The sequence below is a fragment of the Dermacentor albipictus genome, unplaced genomic scaffold (genome assembly GCF_038994185.2).
Source record: "Dermacentor albipictus isolate Rhodes 1998 colony unplaced genomic scaffold, USDA_Dalb.pri_finalv2 scaffold_20, whole genome shotgun sequence".
Classification (NCBI taxonomy): Eukaryota; Metazoa; Arthropoda; class Arachnida; order Ixodida; family Ixodidae; genus Dermacentor; species Dermacentor albipictus.
Window position 1 is genome coordinate 2,393,043 of NW_027225574.1, and position 8,702 is coordinate 2,401,744.

An 8,702-nucleotide genomic window follows, 5' to 3' on the forward strand; every position below is an offset into this window, starting at 1 on the left:
ATATCGAAATTCCCCCGGTGGAGGGTCAGAAATCAAGTGAAAGTATATGCAAGGCTTGTGGTGCTTTCTTTATGAATGTTTGCGATTGGATTGGAGCAAACTTAATTTGCCTGCAAGGTTCTCTTTATGTACCGACGAAGCGAATAGTTATCTGTTTGTATAATTGAATAACGCTGGATCGAGACATGGTGAGACAGAAGGTGCTTGAATTTTCCTTTTGTATACAGGAAATCTAAGCTGCCGTGTAGTAGCTCGAGAATACTTTAGCCATTCCAGTTGGCGCTGTAAAAAACATGCTTTATGGTTTTAATTCGAAGTTGCAGTGAACTGATGGGTTTCGCGAACATAGCGTGCCTCGCCATACGGACAGTCGATTGCTACCGTTACGTGATCAGGGGTGTGCCATATTGTCGATAAAGGCTACTGAGGGCCACTATGAAACATTTCATCACTTTCAATTGAGTGGCTCTCGATCTTAACAACGAAACTTTTCTCTCAGGTGATTGCTACTATGGTATTTGTGAATTAACTATGTAAATACTCTACATGACGCGCCGTCGTGTTAGCAGCCATGAGCGATTCGTTTTTTGGAGGCCTGTTTCAGAGAGGGGTGAAACTAGCAGCAAACTTTTTCATAAAAAATGGGTGCCTAACTCTTTCTTTTACGCATTAATAAATGGCCATATTTGGCTAGAACAACTCACCAGAGTAATAAGAATCATGATGACAACTTCGCTGGGCAATGTCTTTCTAACATGGATAACATGCTGACGCTAATTACCAAGATTTTTCTTTCATGTAAAATGCAATGTCTCTCATAGCTAAATTCTAAGGGAATGTTAAGTGTTTAGCCAAGCATCGTACACAACTTCGCGTATTGAATTTGCAGACATTCTTTTTACGCAAAATTTATGGACAGACACGGCGCATATATGCTTTGTAAAACCAGTAGCCCCGTTCAACGCTACATAACTTGCGATATCCAAGCCCCAACTTTTATTGACTCGCGTGCTTTATGAGATGGTACTGTGGTTCAGGCATTACAGCAGAAAGAAGCCGACATACCCTTCAATAATTGCGGCTCGAGACACCTATACCCCCAAGCATACACGAAGGGAACGAGCGCGCGCGGCCGCCGAGCGAGACGGAGCGAGCGGCGTCCTGGCCGTGACGTCACACGCGAGAGGGCGCCACTCCTAATTCTCGGGGCTAATAGTACGGTTCTAGCCACCGTAGCTATAGACGACCGCACGCCAAGTTTCATCCTAAAGCCCCTCAATTTTCCAAAAGTAGCGCCATTCTTAGATCTTTCCGCCACCCCGCTCACCCAGGCGCTTCCTCCTCCACTCCTCCTGTCGCCCCAGCCTCCTCCGCTCCCCCATTGGCCAATCTGTGTCACGTGAAAGCGGGCCCCGCGCTTTTGTATATTTTTTTCTTTCCGGCGCAGAGCAGGCGCCGCGCTTTTGTATATCTTTTCTTTCCAGCGCGCTGCGACCCCCAATCTTGGGCCTGCGACCCCCATTTTTGGGCCTCCGCGACGAAGTACGGCAGGCGGTTTGAAGGAGCGCGGTAGTTTTATACAATGTGTTAGGGCCGAGTGCTTAATTGCGATGCCGTGCTGCTGCGCCTACGGTTGCCACAACAGACCCAGTGACGGCAAAAAGCTTTTTGTTTTACCATCCGCCGGGCGCAACGCAAAACGAAGAAAAGTGTGGATTCACAAGATCGGGCGGGCTGACTTCGAGCAAGTGGCAAAGAACGCGCGGCTTTGTTAAGTGACACGGCTCCTCCAACCTCTTCTTTTGACGCCCGTGTCAAAACGGGCCCATGTCCAGTGCATTGGGGGTGCGTTAAAGAACCCCAGCTGCAAAAAAAATTAATCCAGAGCCCCCATTATGGCGTGCCTTATGAGATCGTGGTGTTGGGATGTAAAACCCAAGAATCAACTTTTCTTCTGTCTTGTGTGCCTTGACTGTTCCAGTTAACGCAACACTGCTTCCTTGTGAAAACTTACAACGCAAAAAAATACAGACGCACGTAGTATACAGAGATAAAATTAGCACTTCAACAAAAGTGTTGCTGGTGCCAATGAGGGAGGGGGATAATTATTTTCTGAACCTCTTTCCAGTTGTCCCATCAAGTTCCTTCTTTCTTTTCTATCAAATTCTAACGATTTGCACTGTAATAAATAAATAACGATTTCATATGCTGGTAAGTTGTTAAAATTATCTATACCGCCTATGTGTGAAAACGTTGCTCATGGCCACCACAACCTGTGCATGAGCTACGTACATCTGTAAAAGGCGCGGAACAGAAACGGCCCTGCTGCCAGGCATTGCTGACCGCAGACAGTCGGAATCTCTCACGCGCCGGCCGAACAAAAGCATCCTGCAGGTACGTAAATTAACCTACGAAACCACGTGCACATACTTTCGCGCTGTCAAAACCTGAAACTCTGGTAATTACTCGCGTGTCTGAGCACACCGCGTGCTTGTGTCGTGTTTCAGCAACACGAACTTTCAACGTGCGCGCGCTTTACGCCTTAAATACGCCTTGAATAATGGTGCTTTTCTCTATTTCTTCCGCAAATCCGACACGACATTCTTAAGGCCAGTTACCGACTGACAAAGCAAGATCTAGATTGAAAAAACTGCTCCGCAGGACTCGAACGAACTTTTCCGCAGATTTCCTCCCGTAGCGTGTTAGCCGTCGTCTGCTACGGCAGGCCCACTGCCGGCGGCGCCACCGTCGAGGCCGCGCCGAGCGGAGGAGGAGAGAAGTGAATGGCGCTACTTTGGGAGATTGAGGGGTTTTATTTCATCCTAGACGCCAGCGCTCGTTTCTCCCCTGGCGGAGCGATTTCATCTCCAGCGGGGGTTTCCGTCGCCGCTTCCCTTCACGGTCGCGCCCGCGTTCAGTTCGCGCTGCGCGCGAAACGTCTCTTGTTTGCGACGGCACCTCTTCGGATGACCGGAAATTATTATTGTGTTGTTAACTGTCACGACAGCAATGTAAACATGAAAAGGTTGATGCCACCAGTGAAATTCTGCCGATTCACAAGAAAATGGTACGAAAGAAGCAGACGACAGACATGATTATGCGCCGAGCGAAGTAAACATCTGGCAAACGAAGCGAGCTCGTTCATTGATCCCTCCTGAGTGTATGACGGTTTCTATATGTAACCCACGTGAAATTAATAATTACTCGGTACATAATCCTTTTATTCATATAAAAACTTTAAGTTAAACGAGCGCTTGTCCTGTCTTCTTTCTCGTGTTTCGTTTGTGTGTGCGCTGTCTAAGAATGGAAACCACGTCTGTTGTATGCGCTAGCAGTGGCCGAAGTTCACGCGTGCCGAGAAATTCAATATGTGCATGATGCATTGAACATGACCGGAGTTCATTCCCGCTTCACCACTGCACCGATCGATCGGGTTACTGGACGATACACACCCGCGTCTTGGTCGCGCCGGCATTGCTGAAGCAGGAATGATTAATAATACTTTCAACTTCCGTCTCTTGAGTACTGTTAAAAAATGACCAAGCTGTCTACATTGCTGCCTCTATTCCATATTGTAGGGGACATACTAGTTAAAGTTGTGTGCGCATGTCGTACTTGTGCTATGCAGCGATATATCTTGTTTATTTCCGCACAGTGTCGATAGAAGTCCGTTGTCGCCATCAGAGACAACACGGATTTGAAGCAAACATAATGTGAGAAACTGCAAAAATGACTTTAGCTCGTTGGTGCTGTATGTATGTGCCGCATCGTATGTGCTGACGATTTTTCCGGCGGCACATACGATGTCGTTTCCAATTACCTGCTCAGCGTCCCTTACATGGTTAAGCAGACGCTGCCCTTTCGCCGCATTGCAGCCATAAAAATAATCGTGAAGCGTACCGATCTTCTTAAAGGCAAATATAGCGTGTGCAGCTTGTTTCACACTAGGGGGAAAACTCGGAACGTATTGCGTCGCGATGCGGCAAGCAATGAGTCGTGCGGCGGCAGCAGCTCGAGCAGGCGCACAGGCCTGAGGGGCAGTGTCGTGATCTGCGTCGTCTGCTACGGCGGCGCGCGCTGGCCGCATTTTCAGGAAGCGTGGTACTGTCAGGGGCAGTGCACCGATTTCATCGGTACTGCAGGAACTGAGCTGATAGTCTTTACTAAACGTTGTGCGTCGCCCCACTCTGATCCTTCATTGGCGATAATGGAGTTCCACAAACTTCTTTTGACAACATCGTTCATTTGTTCTTTCGAAAGTCCGGAGTACTGAGCGTGTGCACGTATATTTCTTCACTGTGTGTGCTACCGTAATAAGCAGCGACAAAACGCACCAAGATGTGCGCGCAACGTGCTCAGTCTTTGTTTGACTCGAAAGGAAAACAAAGCACTCAACAATAGGAGTGGAACACGGTGAAACAAACGGACACGATTAAATGAACGTTTTAGGTTCAGACAATGAGCTGGAAGTGATTTTTCTCGACAATCATTCGCTACACCAGACAGACCCTGCCCGCCGGTGGGGAATTGGACACGTCACGCTCGGAACTTCAGTTAGTATCTCGTCATGTCCCCAGCGGCAGCGATGACAGCGCTCATCCTGGAAAGCAGTGAAGTGTAGAATGACTTGATCAGGGATGTGTTCATTCGCTGCACGTCTCAGTCGCTGACGACGGTGGATCGAAGCCTATCCTCGGGCGACTGATAGAGGGGATGTTGCGCCAGCGATACTTTGAACGAGCCCCAGACATATTTAAATGATGTTGGCGCCCGGGGATTGAGGCGGCCGCTCCAAGAGAGTGACTGCGCGCTCTTCTAGCAGTTCTTGCACAGCACGAGCAGTGTGGATCGGCGTCCTATCGCGTTATAATATATATAGTCGCCTTCCAGAAACGGGCCGTCAAGAATGTATGGAATCAGTACGTCGTCTATGACTGCCATGCAACGATGAACTTACATTCGAGGCGTATCAGTGGGCGTCGCGCAACGCTTAGCAAAGAATACCGGCTCCTTTCACGCAGTAACGATGTGATCAGCGCCCTGCACCTGACAGTAGAACGTTTCTCGACAATGCGGCCAGCGTGCGCCGCCGTAGCAGACGACGCCGTTCAAGATCCCGCCCCTCGAGCATCTGCGCGAGCTGCTGCGCTTCGAGTTTTCCCCTAAATGTGAGAGAGACTGTACACCGCCCTTCGAAGGAAATGTCCACGCGCACACACCGTGCGCGGCGCGAAACGTGCCCAAACACGCGCAGTGCAGGAGGCAATCAAGGCGGCGCGAACGAGAGATGGGAGAGGGGTACCACTGCTAATAGAATTTTGCTCCGCATGCGGCGCTCTCAACGCCGGCGCAGCAGCGCCGCTCTCGGTGCCGTTCTTGTCTATGGACGACACGGGAAACGCGGACGCCGCTTTCCCAAAAAAGGGGGCGTTTACTCCTCCGAGGCGAATGCACACGAGCATCCACCAATTGGCGCGCACTCTGGACCGACGTCATGCGCCGGACGGCCGGTGACTTCGCCGCTTCAGTCATCTGGGCGGAGACGCTCCCGGACCTTCGAAGCGAGCGGTCGCATCGCCCCTCGCTCCGACGACTACGGCTCGCCCGCCACTTCTTGCGCGCGTACGTCTCCTCCTTCGACCGCGCTTACGAGCGCAGCCCTTTTCAGGGCTCGCACGGCAGCTGGCTCGATTGCCTGAGCCACGCTGCTACACGGAGGCCCCATCTCATGGGTGACGCTCCGAAGCAGCAACATCGGAAGAGGCCGAAGAAGTCAGCTCCTGGCTTCAACGACTCGGAGCACCGACGGGGCCGGCAGCACCAGCCGCGTGGTCAACAACCACGCACCGGCGGATCGCCTCCCGCGTTACGATGGAAGCGCGGACTGAAGGCTCGCGCGCTGCGTGCACTGTCGGCTGATTCGACGGACTCCACGCCGTCATGCCCACCTTCGCAGGGGAGTGCGACGCCATCCGCGCGAGTTCCAACACCCTTGGATACTTCCTTCCGCGCGTTTCCTTTCGATGCGCCGGAGACTGCTTCCAGCGGCCACCACGCCGCACAGTCCGCCTCAACGGACGCCACCTCAGAGGCCTCCACTTCGGCTGCCTCCACCGACGACGATGCCTGCCGCCCGTCGGCCGGCGACACCGACGAGAGTGCCGGCACCTTCTTCTTGCCAACCGCAAGTATGATTGGTGCCGACACTACGTCCTCCCGCACGGACGCGACCACCTCGCCCGAGGCAAGTCCTGTCCGGCCGGATTCTCCATCACTGTCGTCGCCGACGGCCTGCTCGTCGCCCCCGCTTACCAACACCAAGCCCACTGCACCCGCGGCGGACGAGGGATTGCTCCCCGCGGCGGTGGCCGCTCCTGTCGATGACGGCCCCTCGTCAAACAGGAGCCAGCCGAGTGCGCCTACCCCTGCCCCAGTACCTGCGGGAACAGGGGAGCTCAACCCGCGGAACTCCCCGCAACTGCTCGAGGCGGCCAAAAACGCCCAACCCTGCCAGCCTGCAGCGTTACAGCCGGAGAAGCCCGCAAGAAGGAGACGCCGTTTTCGACGGTTCGTCGACTTCGAGCCGTATTCCCCACCCGCTGACGGCGGTGTCGCCCACGATACCTCAGTCACGGTTCTATACCGTCCCACCGAGCGCAAAGCAACCTTCCTGGCACTCTCGCGGGATACTATCGCGGCGCAACTCTCCTGTGTTCCAGGTGTGAGATGCGTTCGCGTGAACTTTCGTCGCAATGTGGTGGCTGCGGATGTGACGCGCGGTGCCGACTTGGCGCCCCTCCTCGCAGTGTGCGACATCAGTGGCGTGGCGGTGCGCTCGAAGGCACTCCACAACAACTCCTGTGTGGGTGTCATTTATGGGGTCGACCCATCCTTCGACGCCCGCACTGTGAAAGAAAACATCGAAGCCCCCGTCGCGGTGCTGTCTTGTTCACGGAGTGGCGCTAGCGTCACTGTTACCTTCGTTGGGAGCGTCGTACCCACAAACGTGCGACTCTTCAAGCAGCTCCGCGCGGTTCGTCCCCGTCTGCCTCGACCACTACAATGTGACCGCTGCGGCGTTTTCGGCCACGCCGGCGCCACCTGCTTCCGCGACGCCCGCTGCCTTCGCTGCGGTGAGTCGCACGCCACAGGAAACTGCCCCGCCGAAAAGCCACGCTGCGTAAATTGCGGTGGCCGTCACCCCTCCACCGAGCCAAGCTGTCCTGAGTGGCAGCGCGAGAGAAGGGCGGCCGTGTTGCTGTCCTCGTCCCAGCGGCCCCTATCGCTCAAAAAAGCGCTTGAACTAGCCGGCGCCGCAACGACCGAGCCGCGTACGGCCGCTCCGTCTACTTCTGCCAGCTCCCCACAGGGCCGATCGTACAGTGACGCCCTGCGCGGCCGCAACAACCAGACAGCCGCAGCTGAGCCGTCATGCGGCCCTCCAACCGCTACGAACAGCGACTCCAGAGACGCGCTAATAGCCGCTCTCGCTACTGCACTGCGGGCCCTGCTCGACCAGTGCCCAGCCATCGACGGCAACGTTCGTCAAATGTGTGACGCGGCTCTGGCCGCGCAGGAAGCTCTGCTCCGACACGACTAGGCGCGTCACCGCGCCTCATAAGCGAAGGCCACCGACTTCTCCGCGCACGGCGTTCTAGCCGCCGCCGCCTCCCTTCCTTCACCCCTCTATCTATTCCCCTACCCTCCCTGTGCAGTGCGGTTGAGGTGTCCTCATCTGAGAGACAGTTACTGTGCTGCACTTTACCCCACGTTCTTCCTTCCCAAACCAAGAATCTCTCTCTCTCATCTGGGCGGGGCCTCCCCTTTTTCTAAAGTTGTATCCGACACAGCTCCAACTCAGACAGGACGATTTCCAAGTCGAGTGATGATTCTTCTGACACGGACAGTGAAATGGGGTGGTGGATTGCGCTTCCAAGCGCTTATTCTTCTCTCTATTCTAGCGCCCTCTCACTTGATTTTCCTGTTCTAAGTGCCCCCGCGGGAGCGCACGCATTCCCTTCGCAGATATGGTGTGAGCAGACGAGAGCGATCTCAGTCGGAGTGACGCGCTCCGTTCGTGATCTGGCCGAGCGCTGTAGGAGTTGGAGGACGGACTTTGCGATGAAAAAAACTTGGGAGGTTTATTTTACATTATTTACAGTGAGACGTCAATGAACAGTCTTATTCATTACGGGCCGGCAGCAACTGGGACGCTGCGGCCCGCGGCAAGAAGTTCGAGAGAGATCAATCAAGGGAATGCTCTGGAATGCTCCTCTGCTGCTCCCTGGTCTGCGTCTTTTAAGCCCTTCGATGACTGGAAGATGCGTCATGTTCGGCCAATGGGAGAGCCCGCTGAGATGACGCCATTTTCGGCCAATGGTAGGCGCCCGTGCGGTGGTGTCACACCCGGCGGCTCCCTGCGGTCTTGCCTTGCTGACTTACGCGCCGTCACAAAGGCCAGGTGGGCGACGGCGGACGAAGGCGGGCAGAATTGGTCTTGCCTCGCTGGCTTGCAATGCGCTCTTCAAAGGCGGGGGAGGGGGGTGGCGACGCTTGGGCCCCAACTATCCGAGGGCCCCCTACTCCTGGCGGTATATCCTCGCTGGCTTGCAAATGCCCTCTTCAAAGGCGGCTGGTGCGACGCTGCCAGGCCTTCCCGGTACATCACAGCCGTCTGGCTTCGGGACTCGCATTACCTGGAA